Below are 16,275 nucleotides of genomic sequence, written 5' to 3'. Positions count from 1 at the left end.
CAGGCTGAGCAGTTCCAGAGCTCATTCTTTTAACCATGTGATAGGGCTTCTCAGTGGAGGCTGTTGCTGAAAACATAGAGAGGGAAACAATACCCATCACCCACCCAGCCACTCACAGATCAGCAGAGTTCAGATTCTGCTGTGTTTATTTGCATAGTTTTGTTAAGGATATGTTGGATGGTTTCTATGTTCCTAATTTTTACTAAGTTTCTAATATGTATTATAATTTCATTAGTTGTCAAAACAACCTGTGCACTGGCATGATAGGCCACACTTCTATATATGAGTATAGCTTGATGCACGTATGTGTGAGCATGTGTGAGTTGGTATGAGGAAGTGCACCCTCACACACACACACGTGGAATTTTTGAAAAGCCTTTTTTTTTTATTGTTCTCCTTAAATCATTCTCAGTCTACAGGAAATGCACATGAAGAAATCTTTAGTTCTCTCTGTCTGTCAGCTACCCTCCCTCCTTTCTACTTCTCTAAACTTACCCCTTACCCTCCCCCACACTCTTAAGACAAGCAAGCTTCTCTTTTGGTAAAATCAGTAGAACTGTTGTGCATTACAACCTTGGAGTTCCTCTTCCATGATGGGTGGGCGTGAGGAGGAAAGATTGAAGGTGATAAAAGATACAGACTCCTCTCTGTGTGGTGTATGTAAATGTAATTGTATCCATGTCCATATCCGTGTCTACCCCTGTATCCAATCTGTATCATCTAATGTCAGTTAAACCCTCAAGGCCTCAGGAAATCTAATGAGTAATAACTTTTCAATTTCTTGAGCAGACACTGTTGCAAATGCCTGTGGCTGCTATCTTATGTGACCATTATATCCAAAATAAAACCTCTTCTCACCCCTACCTTACAGATAACAAAAGGGAAGTATTAAAGGTTCAAGGTCATTCACTGGTAAATGGTAGAGCTATGATTTGAACTCAGGCATCTGATCCTAGAGCTCATGGATTTATCATTATTCTTCTCAAATGTCTGTAATCTCACTTCCATCCCATGGTATTTCGGGAGCTCCTGCTAATGGGAAAGGTTGGTTGTGGGGTACAGGGTTTGTGGTTTTCTGCTCCTGGGCTCTTCTGCTTCCTGCAAATCTACAAGATGCTTTTGTTTTTCACCATGTTTTCTTTTGGGAAGCTCAGTTAACGGAATAATTTCCACAGATTTACCCTAAAATAGGCTTCAGGGTCTCAGGGAGGTGTTACGCTGGGCAATTCACACATATCATACAAATATTTATAGGATACCTACTGTGTGCCAGGAACCATTATAGGAACCATTATGGGGTGCATTAGTGAGTAAAAGAAATGAAGTAGCTGCCTTCATGGAGCTTATGTCCTAGTGAGGAAATGATAGTAAACAATAGACATAGTAAATAAGTAAATAATAGAGTATATGAAAATTAATAAGCATTAAGGAAACATGAAAGTATTGCTGGGTAAGAGAATTGGGGGAATCTGTTGGGTAGAATGTATTTTAAACAGGGTGGTCTGTGTGGTCATCACTGAGAAGGGGAAGTTTGAGTGCAGATTAAAACAAAAAAAGGTGGCAGTGAGCCCTGTGGTACCTGGCAGAAGAGCCTGTGTGTCAGGAAACAGCATGTGCAAAGTCCATGGGGGTACAATCTCCCTGCTGTGTTCAAGGATTCGGGCTTTTGCTCTGAGTGAAATGGTTGCCATTGCAAGGTTTTGAAGAAAAAAGTGACATGAGTTTTAAACATTCTAATTTGTGGTTAAAAATGGATTACCATAGAACATAGAGAGAAGCAAGATTACGACACTGGAGCACCACCCAACCATCCCTACCAGGGACATACTCGAGGGGTGAACTCAGTGGGCACCAGAGCCCCACTGAAGCGAGTCCTGCTCCACAGGGTTGGCCTCTGCATGACGGCTCCTCTGCCGGAGTTGCAGCCGTCGTTGCAACACATCAGTCTGGGAGCCATGCGCTCTCACTGATCCGCCATGGTCTTCAAAGCTGAACTACAGCAGGAGGGTACTCAGAGCCCACACGGGGCTGGGAGGGAGGCACCCGGACTGCCTGGCTCAGATGACTGAGGAGGCTGTGCCACTGGTCCCCACAGGACACCTGCTACATAAGGCTGCTCTACCAAGACTGGGAGACATAGCAGCTCTACCTAATACATAGAAACACACAAAGAGGGGCGGCCAAAATGACAAGACAAAGAAACATGTCCCAAGTGAAAGACAAGAACAAAACTACAGAAAAAAGAACTAAACGAAATGGAGACAGAGGAAACTATCAGATGCAGAGTTCAAAGCACTGATTATAAGGATGCTCAATGAACTTAGAGGAAGAGTAGATGAACTTAGAAGTCCAACAAAGAGATAGAAAACCTAAAAAGGACTACTGAGGTAGGAAGAATACACTAGAAAGAACAACAGTAGATTAGATAAGGATCAAATCAGCAATTTGGAAAACAACATAGCAGAAAACATCCAATAGAACAGCAAAATGAAAAAAGACTGCAAAAAAATGAGGATAGCTTAAGAGGCATCTGGGACATCATCAAGCATACCAACGTTTGCACCATAGGGGTGCCGGCAGAATAAGAGCGAGAGCAAAAAGTAGAAAACCCATTTGAAAAAGTAATGACAGAAAACCTCCCTAACCTGGTGAAGAAAATAGACATACAAGTTCAGGAAACACAGAGGCCCAAACAAGATGAACCTAAAGAGACCCACACCAAGACACATCATAATTAAAATGGCAAAAGTTAAAGACAAAGGGAATCTCAAACGCAACAAGAGAAAGCAGTTAGTTACCTACAAGGGAGTTCCCATAAGACTGTCAGCTGATTACTCAACAGAAACTTTGCAGGCCAGGAGGGATTGGCATGAGATATTCAGAGTGATGAAAAGAAAGGCCCTACAACCATGATTACTCTATTCAGCCAAGCTATCATTTAAAATCAAAGAACAGACAAAGAACTTTCTTGTACAGGCAACAAAAAGCTAAGAGTTCATTACCACACAACAAATATTAGAAACAAGTATTATATGAAAAGTTAAAGGGTGTTTTTTAAAGAAGAAGAAAAAGGAAAAAATGATCAAAATATGAGTAATAAAATGGCAGTAAATACATATCTATCAACAATTCCCTTAAGAGCAAATGGCCAAAATGCTCCAATCAAGAGACACAGGGTGGCTGAATGGGTAAGAAAAGAAGACCCTTACATGTGCTGTCTATAAGCCGCTCACTTCAGATCAAAAGACACACAGACTGAAAGTAAAGGGATGGGAAAATATTGCAGTAAAATGGAACAACAACAAAAAAACGCTGGGGTAGCAATACTTGTACCAGACAAACTAGACTTTAAAACAAAGGCTACAATAAGACACACAGAAGGGCCCAGCAATTCCATTTCTGGGTATTTATCTGAAGACTAAATTGAAAAAGTACATTGAAAAGACATATGTATCCACATGTTCGTTGCAGCGCTGTTTACAATAGAGAATATAGTCAATAATATTGTAGTAAGAATGTATAGTGTCAGACTGGTACTAGACTCATCAAGGGAATCAATTCTTAGATTACATAAATGTTTAATCACTGGGTTGTACACCTAAAATCAATATAATATTGTACATTAACTGTAATTGAAAGATTAAAAAATTGTTTTAAAAAAACTAATATCACATGATTATGCTATGGGAAAAAAACTCCAAGGGCTGGAAGCAATGTTTTTACTTTTTACTTAAAAGTCATCTTCATTGTGTGGAGCTCTGCACGTCACTGTCACTCAGGTACCCAGGCTGACAAAGAAGACCCCAGCATGGCATGTGGCTCTTCGTGGAAGAGGGAAGTTGATCCATGAAGTTTCTTGCAGTTAAATGAATATCCCGCAAAATACTGGGAAAATGGCTGTGCAAACGGAAACCATGGAAAATGACCTCAATAATCAATGGGGAACATCATGATCACTCTGTGACCTTTAATTTTTTTTTCAAAACATTAGAAACTCTCCTACTGTCAGTTATAAATGTATAGGGAAATAAAAATAGTAAAACATTTGTTCAGAATACTGCAATTTGAAACATTAAAAAATTGAGAACTGAAGTGCTTTCTTTGTAAAAATTTATCAAGAATATTTTGAATGGTACTTGCTTTCATCTTGTTGTGTAATTTACAATACAACAGCCTCTTTGCTGTGCCTTGATGAACTACCATATACCATACTCCCTCGTAAGTTTGGATCCCCTTCCAAAATTTTATCCCTGTGCTCTCAACGCTGTGAAACCTTGACAAAATTTCCATCAATTTGAAGTCTTTGTGACATCACTTCCTCTGGGACTTTGTTTTCCTCCTTTATGTGGTGAGTTTGCTTTCACCAGGTTCCTCTAGACTCTTTCTAATAGTATCAGTGTTAACATTCCCACGGGCAGCAATTTCTTCTGTTAACTTCACTTACATTCAATTTCAATTTCACTTTCAGCATAATCACTTTTTGTTTCCCCATTGCACTCCTATCTTTGTCGCCATGTGCCTTTTATAATTATTCATTTTTTAAATGCCACGTGGGAGACAAGGAGACAACACAGCAACATGCTGTCTGTGTGTATCTCAGTAGTAGTCACAGTGATCCATCACTACAGACTTTGACGGAAGTGACGTGATGGGTGGCTGGTCGCGATGAGCAGTTGTTGGCTACATCGTGATTTGCATACTGGAGAAGAGCTAGCAGCAAACGTTGTGCTTTATGCAATTGCTCTGTGGCAACTGAGAAATAAACAGATAAATTCACTGTGGCAACTGCAGCTGGAACTGTGTGTTGGGGGACTGGTGTTATTTAACTAAACTGTAGTAACTGAGATTCATGCATGCCAACACTATGCAAAGGGAGAGCTGCCTGCATGCGTTTGTCTCTTCCACAAACAGGATGTCAGTTCTAACAGAGAAGGGATTGTCTGTATCCTGGTTCCGGAATACAGACTGCCATGTAATAGGCCACCACATTAAAAAAAAAAAAAAAACATAAATGAATGAATACTCCTTTAAGGACATTAGTTTCTACTAGATGATGGATTTTAAAATAAAATTTTTCTTAATTTAGTCATCTGGCTTTTGTATCCTACACCCTTTTGTTAAATATGATGCTCTTCTTTCTGTTTAAAAAGTCTCATCAAAAATTCAACATTCTGATTGGCTGGGATGGGGTGGGGTGGAGGGATGGGGAGAAAATGCAGACAATTGTAACTGAATAACAATAAAAAAATAATTTAAAAAAATTCAACATTCTCAGAAAAATAAGAAGTGGAAAAAAACACCAAAAAAACAAAAAATAAATAATTAGAGCATTTCAAGGGACATGGAAACCAATTAAGAGCCCTCCCAAAAGCTAAGACTGGAACAATTTGAGCAAAATAAATAACATAAAGTGTTATTGGAATATGCTGTGGTGTAAATGTTTGTATCCCCCCCTCCAAAATTCACATTAGAATTCCAATGCTTGGTGTGGATGACATTAGAAAGTGGAGCCTTTGGAAGGAGAGTGGGTCTTTCCTCTGAACGATATTAGTCCTCTTATAAAAGAGATCCCAGAGAGCTCCCTAGTCCCTTCCACCACGTGAGGATATAATGAGAAATCTCTGACCCGGAAAGGAGCCCCGACCCAGCCATGCTGCCACTCTGGCCTCAGACTTCCAGCCTCCAGAACTGTGAGTGATTAAGTGATGTTGTGTATATGCCAACTAGTCTGTGATATTTTATTACATCAGCCCAAATAGACTATGACGGATTATAGCCCCAAATATGAAATAAATATGAGTCCTGTGCAAGAAAGTCTCAATTTATGTAGCTGCTCCATCCTAAAGGAGGGGAAGCCTCCCCATTCCTGAAGTGGGGGCTGCACGTGATGACTCCCTTCCTAAAAGGACAGAGAGGAAAGGAGGAAAAAGAGTAACTTGACTGTGTGGAAACCTGACGAGTGCAATTCGGCCAGGCGAACGAAGTGCATCAGCAGTCATAAATCAACACCAACAATCATGAATCATGTCAATAGTATGTACTCTTGATATAATGTGTTGAAACTGCCACTTTTCCTCTCTGACCTTCCTCCTCCAAACCCATAACCCCAGGCTAATTTTGAAAAAAGCATGAGACAAATTGAAGTAGAGGGACATTCTGTCACACACCTGACCAGTGCTCCTTGAAACTGTGAAGGTCATCAGAAACAAGGAAAGTCTGAGAAGTTGTCACAGTTGACAGATACCTAAAGAGACATGATGACTAAATGTAATGTGGTATCCTGGATGAAATCCTGGAACAGAAAGGGATATTAGGTAAAAGTTAAAGAAATGTGCTACAAACTGAATGTTTGTGTCCCTCCAGAAATCCTATGTTGAAGTCTAATCCCCAGTGTGATGGTATCTGGAGGTTAGGTCTTTGAAAGGGAATTAGGTCATGAGGGTGGAGCCCTCATGAGTAGAGTTAGTGCCCTTCTAAGAAGAGGCCAGAGAGCTGGCTCCCCGCTTCCACCATGTGAGAATACAAGGAGAAATCAGGAGTCTGCAACCCAGAGGAGGATTCTCACCAGGGCCAGACGATACTGGCACCCTGATCTCAGACTTCCAGCCTCCAGGACTGTAAGAAATAAGTTTCTGTTGTGTATAAGCCACCCAACTTACGGTGTTTCGTTATAGCAGCCTCAAACTGCCATACTCACATTTTTCAGCTTGAGAGAAATATGTGGCTTCTCCATGGCCAGGTGGATGTCATGGAATGTGACTGGACTTGAGGAATATGTTACTGGGTAAGACCAGTTGTCCTGGCAGACAGAGGGACACTCTCATCTCCCTGTATTTCACGACATCAACTCAGAGAGTGGTGAGGAGAAGAAAACACGAGGTGTCCTTGGAGAACAAGAGAACAGCAGGGCTGGGAGTAGTACTCTCCATGCAGACCAGGGAAAGATGGAGTGGCAGGAAGGTGACTCAGCTCCTCCAGGAAGGCTTTTCCAAGCAAGACCTGGAAGTGGGTGACACTCAAGACCCATCCTTCTGGTCTCATGATTCCTGGAAGCTACCTCTGACATAGGAAGAGACTACACCTACTCATTGTCTTCCTGCGTGGGGAAAGACACCCTTGACTGAATTGTGGTGACCCTTCAGGTACTTGCTACCTGGTTCCAATCACATTCCAGTTGGAAATGGGTGAGTAGAATCATCAATCTTGTCGAGATTCTGGCTGCCTGAGGATTCCTTTTGCTTTGGCTCAGGAGATATTGGGCATCTGGGAACAACTTCACCCATGTTGATATCTCATCCTGAATCCAGGAGGTAAGATGTGACTGCCAAGTGTTTGTGACGAATGTTCAGGTCCAGGAAATAGACTATAACAGACCCAACATGTTCCTGAGCCCAGGTTTGCCCCTAAACCTTGGAAAGCCTGGTCAGCCTTCTAGGTTTCAGTTTTCCAACTTTTTAGACCATGCAGTGCAAACATGTGGTTGCATTTTACCTACCCCAAATCTTTTCATTCGGGAACGTTCATGATCTTCGTTTGGGTTCTGATGTTGTTGGCCATCAGGAAAGGGCATGGCTTGTCAACACAGCCAAAGTCACTATTGGGCATAGCAATGTGGAATGACTGAACTGAAGGGCCATCTGCAGAATCTTAGCCCGCGGGGTTGTTTGTGAGCAAAGGGGCGCATTATCCCGTGTGCAGTAGTATTTCGGTGCATGTTGCAGATTTTTACAGATTTACCTGCATAAACCAAGGGGATGAGGTTTATCAGACTGTACTCACCACCCACGGCCCAGATGTACATTCCATGTCAGGATGTCAGTCACAGGTGCAGATGGAATAGTCCGTTTGGTTCGCCATTGTTTTTCCCACTTGGGCTACTCAAGGGAAGTGTCTTCTATTGAAACTATTGAAGATTAATTGTCATTCTGTCCCAGTCTTCTTGTACCACAAGGTGTGCCCTGCTGGACACAGAGCAGGCATGTTGAAGGCCACGGTTGTGACATCTCCAGCACTGACTGACACCAAACTCTCAGGCTGGTTCACCTGGAAATCTTCACCTGAAGTTCCTGAAGAGAAATTCTTCATCATTTCTTGTGTCCCCTGTCTGGGCCAAAGATGTTCTGAGGGTCTGGTTCTGGGTCAAGGTGGGGCCTCATTACACCCACTTTTAGCAACAGAACTGGCACCAGTTGTATGAAAGTCACAAGTGGGATGAAGAGAAGGGGACCAATGTACAGAAAGGAGGATGGCACCTTCCTTGTGCATCAGGGCATGAGAATGGCCTGGAGTATAGTAGGCAACAAATAAACATTTTCAGTGAACAGATGAATACATTTTCTATTAAATAAAAAACATAAAATAAAAATTGCCTTTTTTGTGCCTTTTACTTACTCATTATTGCAGTGGAGAGGAGATGCTAGGCACAGAATTATGGACCCAAGGAGACAAATGCTCAGCGGGATGAGAACCACATAGGTCTGCTGCAAGGCCCAAACCCGTCGCTGAACGTTTGAGGAAGCTGAGGCCCAGAGGTCGGGCTTGCCGAGAGTTACAGATGATGGACACCAGAGCCCAGCTCGCCTACTTCCAGAAGCCTTTGCATTCACTGCTTTTCTTTCTCATCGTATATAATTTTTATTGAGATTACAGCCACCTTTATAAGTCTTTAAAGTCAACTTTACAAATCTCAGTGAGTTGTGGTTTTAGGATCTTCTCTTACAGTTCTTTTCCATCCCAAAGACATACATATATTCCTTTATTTTTTTCCTCCAGTGATTTTATCAGGTATTTATGTCTGTGTTCACTGACATTTATAAAAAGATAATTGTCCCCAACACCAAATGTTTCCTGACCCACTTTTGTCACTGACCCCAAATTCCTGTGTAAATGTAGGGTTTTCTAATCCATTAGTCTTTTAGTCAACAGACTTACTTAGAGTTTCTTTGTAAGTTTATATATATTAGTCTTCCTTCCTGATTATTATTTATTCCTTGCTGTATTGTCTCACTGGATTGGCCAGGCTCTCCAGTACATTGTTAAATAATGTGTTACATAGTGAGAATGTGTACCCCATTGTGCTGATTTTAAAGTACATCTTTGTAAAGGTGCGCATTAAAAATAATACGCTGTTTTAGGATTTTGGTAGATAAGTATCAGGCTAAGAAATTTCTCTTTTATTCCTACTTGTCTAAACTTTATTAAATGATGAGTAGTAGGAGTAACCAATGCCAAAAGGGAGAAAGATGTAGGAATGTGGCCCCTGAACAGAGCAACCCTGGCCTCAGGAAAGAGCACAGATTACGTGGTTGAGAAGCCTGTATTACCTTTCTGGCTCTGCCAATTGCTAGTATGTCCCTTGTCTCTATCAGTGTTAATCTTCTTATTTATCAAATGAACAGAGTTGCCAGAATTAAAATCACATAAAGCACATACAATACTGCCTGGCTCACCAGCATTCATTGTTCATTCTTCTTCCTTCTTGTAGCTCCACCCTCTTTGCCCATACTAACAGGCCCTTGGAGAGGGCCCTAACTGGACAGACTATGAACTTCAGCTCCATATCCTCCAGCTTCTTCCCCCAAAATTACACCCTCAAGTGGTTTAAAAATAAGGATCAAATTTCATCCCTCCAGACCTGCATGGTCTGGATGAAGCACAGCCATGCTTACAAAATCTCCAGTGTCACTGAAGAGGTCCTGACTCTCCAGGACTTCTCCTCTTATGTCACCTGTGATGTGGACCCCCTAAGCTCACATTCTCCTCTTTAAGAGAATGCTGATTCGTCTAAGGCCATACGAGGTAGGAGATACCACATGTGTGCAGACTTTCACCTGGCTTTGGAGAACAGTCCTCCCCAAATTTACTTCAGAGAATAGGCCTAAATAATAACAAGATCTTCCAGTTATTGAGTACCTACTATGTGGTGTGTACTGCCGCATGCTGGGTGGGCACCAAGTAAATGGCCACCAAGTAATAAGCAAGGTGGGTCCAAAGTCTGAGCCTTTGTCCTATAATGTGTCAGTGCCACCCACCATGTCTGTTTTTGAACAACCCATCTCAAAGAAGAAAAAACAGTGTCACCTTCAAAGCAAAGAAGTTCTACCCCCAGGGCATACAGCTGGTCTGGCTGGAAAGTGGAAATGCCTGACAGATAGACAAGACCCTGACCTTCACCATGAGCAGAGACAGACCGCATGCTGTGGGGAGCTTGATCCTGGTGAACGGAACTGACTTCACCGAGGACACGGGGCTCACCGGCCAGGTAGAACAAGATGGCGGCATGTGGTCACAGCACAAATGACATTTTTGGTTTCTTCTCATCTGGATAAGTCTAAGAAGTAGCCAATGGCAAGGCCTCCATGGGAGGCACCAGCATCTTTCCCTAAAACTCTCTTCTCAAAATTATGACATTTTAAAGTATGAAAGGAAAGCCTGCTCTCTCTTTTCTCTTTCTCATAAACACACACACACACACACACACACACACCCCAAACAATCTTAAAGACGAAATATCTGTTAGAAATCAAGTATACCCAATCCACCTCCCCAGAGGGTTGTTCCACTTCTGATTTGCCGCACGCCCCTCTCTACACCCCATTTATCCACAAGTGGGCTTCAGGTACTGGGTAGTGGGAGGACTAGAGGATGTCTGAGAGCCCTTCCAAGTCAGAGATCAATATTCCCTTAAAGGACCTTAATGCTTTCTGGCCAGGAAGTGTTTTGGTATTTGCGCAGTTTCTGTTGAGCCCTCGTCCTTGCTGAGCAGGGCAGACTTGCAACCCTCCCAACAGGAAGGTGTCTACACCCTACTTACTGCCCGTGCAGACAGGTACTGTGGTGACAAAATATGTTACTCTAGTGCCCTCCAGAGGACCGGATGTCCTGTCCTTTTCTTGATCTACAGGGAAAACAGTGATGAGCACACAGTATTTCACAACAGGGGTTTGATTCGCACTACTCTGTGGCCCTGGAGAGTTTCCCAAACTCTCTGAACCTCAATTTCCTCACCAACATAGAGATAATAACACCCATCTCCTAAGGCCATGCTGAGGCACGAACAAGGTCATGTGCGATCATTAAATGACTGAGGCCGCCCCTGCTTTTTCTACAGCAGCCCAGCCCAGCAGCGTCAGAAGTCTGGGTTTGTCTGGACTCCTGCCTCAGGTTTCTATGCCAGACGGGCCCAGGGCGGCGGGACCAGTTGTCACCCTTGAATGGAAAGTGAAGAGCCTGGAGAACGGACTCCCAGAAGACTCCCCTTGCAAGAGTCTCTGGTGGCTCTTTCTGGTGGCTGTCGCCCTAGGCCACAGGGCGCTGCTGTGATAGAATCTCAGTCCTCTGTGGTGCAGGAAGCAAACTGCCTGGCTCTAAGTTGAGAGGAGGCTGAGAAAGGTAAAGAAGGTGGTGACCACAGCCTGACCTGGGAGCAGGCCAAGGTCAGGAGTCGTCAGCCCACCAGGTCACATGGGGCCAAGGGTCACCAGCAGATAAGGGAGGGACACATAACTCTTACTTCCCCAGGAATTTCCTAGAATCCTCTAAGAAGCTCCATTTTAGGTGTGATAATGGGGCATGATCAAGGGTTTGCAAAAAAGTGTCCGAGACACACTAGAGGGGACTAGGACCCAGAGAGGGGCAGTGTCTGACCTCACAGAGCTGGATCTCCACTCCCTACTCCTCCCCAGGCTGAGCACAGAGGATAGCCTGGGAAGATACCCAGGAAACCTGCGCTGACTGGCTGAGTAGACGCATGGACACATGTCCCAACAGCTGCTCCCTCCTGTGAACTGCAGGGCCTTCAGTCTCTCCTACCTCCTTTTTTCCAGAGGAACTCAGCTTGAAAGAAGGAGCAATGGAGGTGGGGGGCCTCCACATGCCTCCCCTCCCTGGCCATCTGCCTCCCACACTCCTTTCCACTCATCAGAGCCCCCAGGGCGGGGTCTCAGGAGGAGACCTGGAGCAGCAAACAGGAGACCTTGGGGGACTCACCACACCTCCCTAGTTTGGAGAACAAGGGCCTGAACCCCACTCTCATGTCCAATTTCTCATGAGCTCTATGCATCTCCCTCTCAGCCTAAGCTCCAGCATCTGCTTAGATGGTTTGTTTTGTAAATCTGTAAAATGGGAAGAGATTTCATAACATCCTACAGTCTTCCCAACCCTGCTTTTAAAGTATGAATGCTCTAGTACACTGAATTAGGTTTCTATTGCTGCATTTTACAAAAATTACCCCATAGCTTAGTGGCTTAAAACAATTATTTTCTCACAGTTTATCTGGGCCAGGAACCTGAGTATGGTTTAGGTGGGTCCTCTGGCTCAGGGTCTCATAAAGGCTGCAGCCAGAGGTACCATCAGCTCAAAGCTTGACTATGGTTAGGGATCTGCTTCCAAGTTCACTTCCATGGATGTTGACTGGACTTAGACCCTTGCTGGCCGTTGACTGAAGGCATCAGTCCCCTGTCCCATGGGTAGTTCCACAGGGCAGCTCATAACATGGCAGGTGACTTTCCTCATAAGTGAGAGCATGAAACAGAATGAGCAAGCTAAGAGTCAGACTTTTTGAAACCTAATTTTGGAAGCAACATTCCTTGACTTTTGCTGCACTCTAGTCATTTAGAACTGAGTCACTAGGGGCAGCCCACACATAGGAGAGAGAAAATGCACAAGGATGTGAATGTCAGGAGGCAGGATCACTGGGAGCTACCTCGAAGACCGTCTTCTTCAGACGCCAAAACTATTGATATGATCCCTGACTCTCACTTCTCCCATACTCCACAGCCAAGTCATACCCCAACGTCTTACCGTCTCAGCACTCAAAACAGCCCCAGGATCTGATCACTCCCCAGCACCTCCAGGTTACAACTTGGATTACTGCAAGAGTCTGCAACTCTGGTGTCCCTGTTCCCACCCTTATACACCTCAGGCTATTCTCAGAGTAAGAGGGATCCCATCACTTTTCAAACCTGCCTGTGCCTTCCTATCTCCAAGTGAAGCCAAGGGAGTTTGTGATGACCTAGGAGCCCCGAGCTGAGTTGCTCTCAACCTCTCTGAATTCATCCCCTACCACTTTCCCACTTACACACTGGGCTCCAGCCACAAGGGCCTTTCCAGTCCTCCCTTAGGAACTTGGACTTGCTGTCCTCTCTTTCTAGAGCTCTTCTCCAGATGTCAGCATAGCTCACTTGTTCATTTTTGTCCAAGTCTCTACGCAAACATTATGTTGTTTGTAAAAGATTCCTAGCTGTCCTATATAAAACAGTACCCCCCACCCTAGCATTCCCATCCCCTTTATTACATGGCCCCACTCACATGCGTGTTAGCTCCTTGCGGACAAGGATGTTGCCTCTTTTTTTACTGTTATATCCCCGATGTTTAGAACAGTGGCTGGACCAACCAGATACTTAATAAAAACTTGCTGAGCCCTGGCTAGTGTTGCTCAGTGGACTGAGTGCGGCCTGCTAACCAAAGGGTTGCAGGTTTGATTCCCAGTCAGGGCACATGCCTGGGTTGCAGGCCAGGTCCCCAGTAGGGGGTGCACAAGAGGCAACCACACATTGATGTTTGTCTCCCTCTCCCTCCCCCTCTCTAAAAATAAAGAAATAAAAGCTTTAAAAAAAAAAAAAACTTACTGAGTGAATGACTCAATGCTTCATTCAGAACTTTGGTTACCATTTTCAACCAAAAGCCATTGGAATTCAAAAACTCTTCTCCACAAATCACCTGACTCTGGCATACAAAGCCTTAGCTCTACAGTCTATTGCCTTAGCTTTGAGCTTAAAAGACCCACTCAGAAACTCAACCCGTGTCTCAGCTGAGTCTGCCTCACCCTTAGCGTCAGCCTCACGGTCTGATTCTAATTGAGTTTAGGGGAATAGTCTGTATATTCAGTACATGGAAATGTTGTGTATCCCCAAACCATAACCCACCCCCCACAGGCATAAGGCATCCTCCCCTTTCCTTTCTACAAAACCTACCAAAGCTAACCCAAGAGCCAGACACCAGCCATAGAGACACCAAGAAGTCTGCCTCTTTGTACCCCAGTAACACTCACCCAGGAAAGCTTTCAACACCAAGGCAGAGTCCAGTTGCCATGAAGTGGGGTCAAGGATGAGGAAGCCATGAGGCCAACACTGTGGTTTAGTTTCAGTGAGTTCCAGGGTCCCATAGTGTCAAGAAATGGAGGAGCCCCAAGAAGGAAGAAGGGAGGAGAGGGCAACCGTGTGATCCAAGGAAGGACAGGGTCCTGTGGCTCTGACACTTCTGGGGAGGTCACAGGAGGATACACCTGGGGTTGCTGCACACACACCATGAACCCATTAGACATTCCCCTCCAAGCTCAAACACCTGTTGAACATTCTCCGTGGGAAATAAAGCAGATCCACCCTCTGTTGCCACGGAGGCATATGCTCCGGTGGGCAAGGCAAACATGCACATAAATTTATGACTACGAATCCTGATGAGGTAATGAAGGTGCTCTAGATTTATCTGTAACAAGGAGGACACGGGGTGGACATCCCCAGTACAAGGAAGAAAGAGCAGGGAGGAGTACGAACAGCCTGAGTCGCTGCACAACCGCCAGGGTAGGTGAGGCAAACATGAGGGAAAGGGCTCCCGGCTGGGGCTGGCAAAACATTTGGGTCAGATCAGTCGGGCACAGGAGAAGAATCTTATTTTATCCAACCGCAGTGAGAAGTCACTTGGAGAGAAGGACACCCTCCTATTTCTCTTTTTAAGGCACCACTCTGACTACAGAGTGCGGAAATGGCTGAAAGAGGGAGAGAGCGAGTGAGGCAAACTGATGGACTGTCCAAGCCAGAGACGAGCGTGCAGAGAGGCACACACAGGTCTGAAGGCGTATTTAGATGCAAGTGTGTGGGGGAGTGAGGCGCGTTATCGAAGGTGACACCAAGGCTTGCCAGCTTGACTAACCGAATTAATGGGGGTGTCAGACAGCAGGATGAAGACACGGCCAAAAAGCCTGATGGAGGAGGTGAGGGCTGAGAATGGTTTGCAGGTGCTGAGAATACAGCAGGACTAGGCATGTAGATGGCTTGCCTCCTGTCACACACATACCAGGAGCCTGACAAATGTTCTTCTAGCCCCAGAGCTCATATGTCAATGCCGTGATCCACAGTCCCTGCTGGCAACAGTGCCAGTCCCGGGGAAGCAGGAAGACGCTATTGAGTGGAGAGAGGGGAAAAGTTTACCAAGCGTGGTGTTCTAGTGGGGTGCATAACAAAACACCTCAAATCTTGGGGGAAATAAACAACCATTTCATTGTGATCACTGATACTGTGAGTCAGAAATTCAGACAGGGCGCAAGAATGGCTTATCTCTGCTGCATGTTGTCTGAGGCCTAGCTAGCTGCAAAGGCTCAGCCAGAGATGACAACTTCTGGGGGCTGGATCACCTGCAAGCTTCTTCATTTGTAGGTGTAATGAGTAATGCAGACTATCGCTGACACCTGACCCGGGCTTTCAGCTACAAGCCCTACAGCCCCGTGTATGCGTTAGTGTGGGCTTCCTCGTAGCAGGTAAGCAAGAGTCCAGGAATGAGCATCCCAAGGCAGCCAGGGGGAAGTGCTGGGAAGTTTAATTGTCCAGCCTCCGAAGTCACATCACATCACCTGTGTTTTCATTACAAGGCAGCCCAGATTTGGGAAGAGTGGAGATTTACCTATTTCTCCATGGGAAGTATAAGGGGAAGGGCATATGGCTGCACTCTGGAAAACAGAACCTGTCACCATTGAAAAGAAGGAGTGTGTTGAAATGACTGATGCTAAAGGAATATCCCGGCCAGTTATTTTGGTTCCTTTTAAAGGGCCCCACATTCAATCTCCCTCTAGGAAATACATACATGCATGCATGCATACATACATACATACATACATACAAACCCCCCAAAAATAGAATAATAAGCCTCAAGGGAAGCGGGAACTTGTCACGTGACAGAACAATCTAACTCTATCTCCACTTCCCCTTTCTTTCTGCCCCCTCTCATCACTAACGTATAGTCAGCCATGGGGAGGGAGCGGCAGGGAACTGAGTCACAGAAGGCCCCGGAGAAGGGAAGAGCTCATGGCTGGGAGGCTCTGGCCACAATCCTGTGCGCCGACTGTGTCTGTGCAGAAGGTGAGAGCAGGCACACTCTGATGTGGGAGTTTCTGCTGCTAATCCACTCCCTTCTGCCCAGTGCTGGCCTTGGACCGGGCACACAGAAAGGGCACTCCTGCTGCTCCCAGCGGTGTTTCTGGGCATGGTGCTCTCCTTACAAGAT

The sequence above is a fragment of the Desmodus rotundus genome, chromosome 6 (assembly GCF_022682495.2).
Source record: "Desmodus rotundus isolate HL8 chromosome 6, HLdesRot8A.1, whole genome shotgun sequence".
Classification (NCBI taxonomy): Eukaryota; Metazoa; Chordata; class Mammalia; order Chiroptera; family Phyllostomidae; genus Desmodus; species Desmodus rotundus.
Note: the sequence above shows the minus strand (reverse complement) of the source record.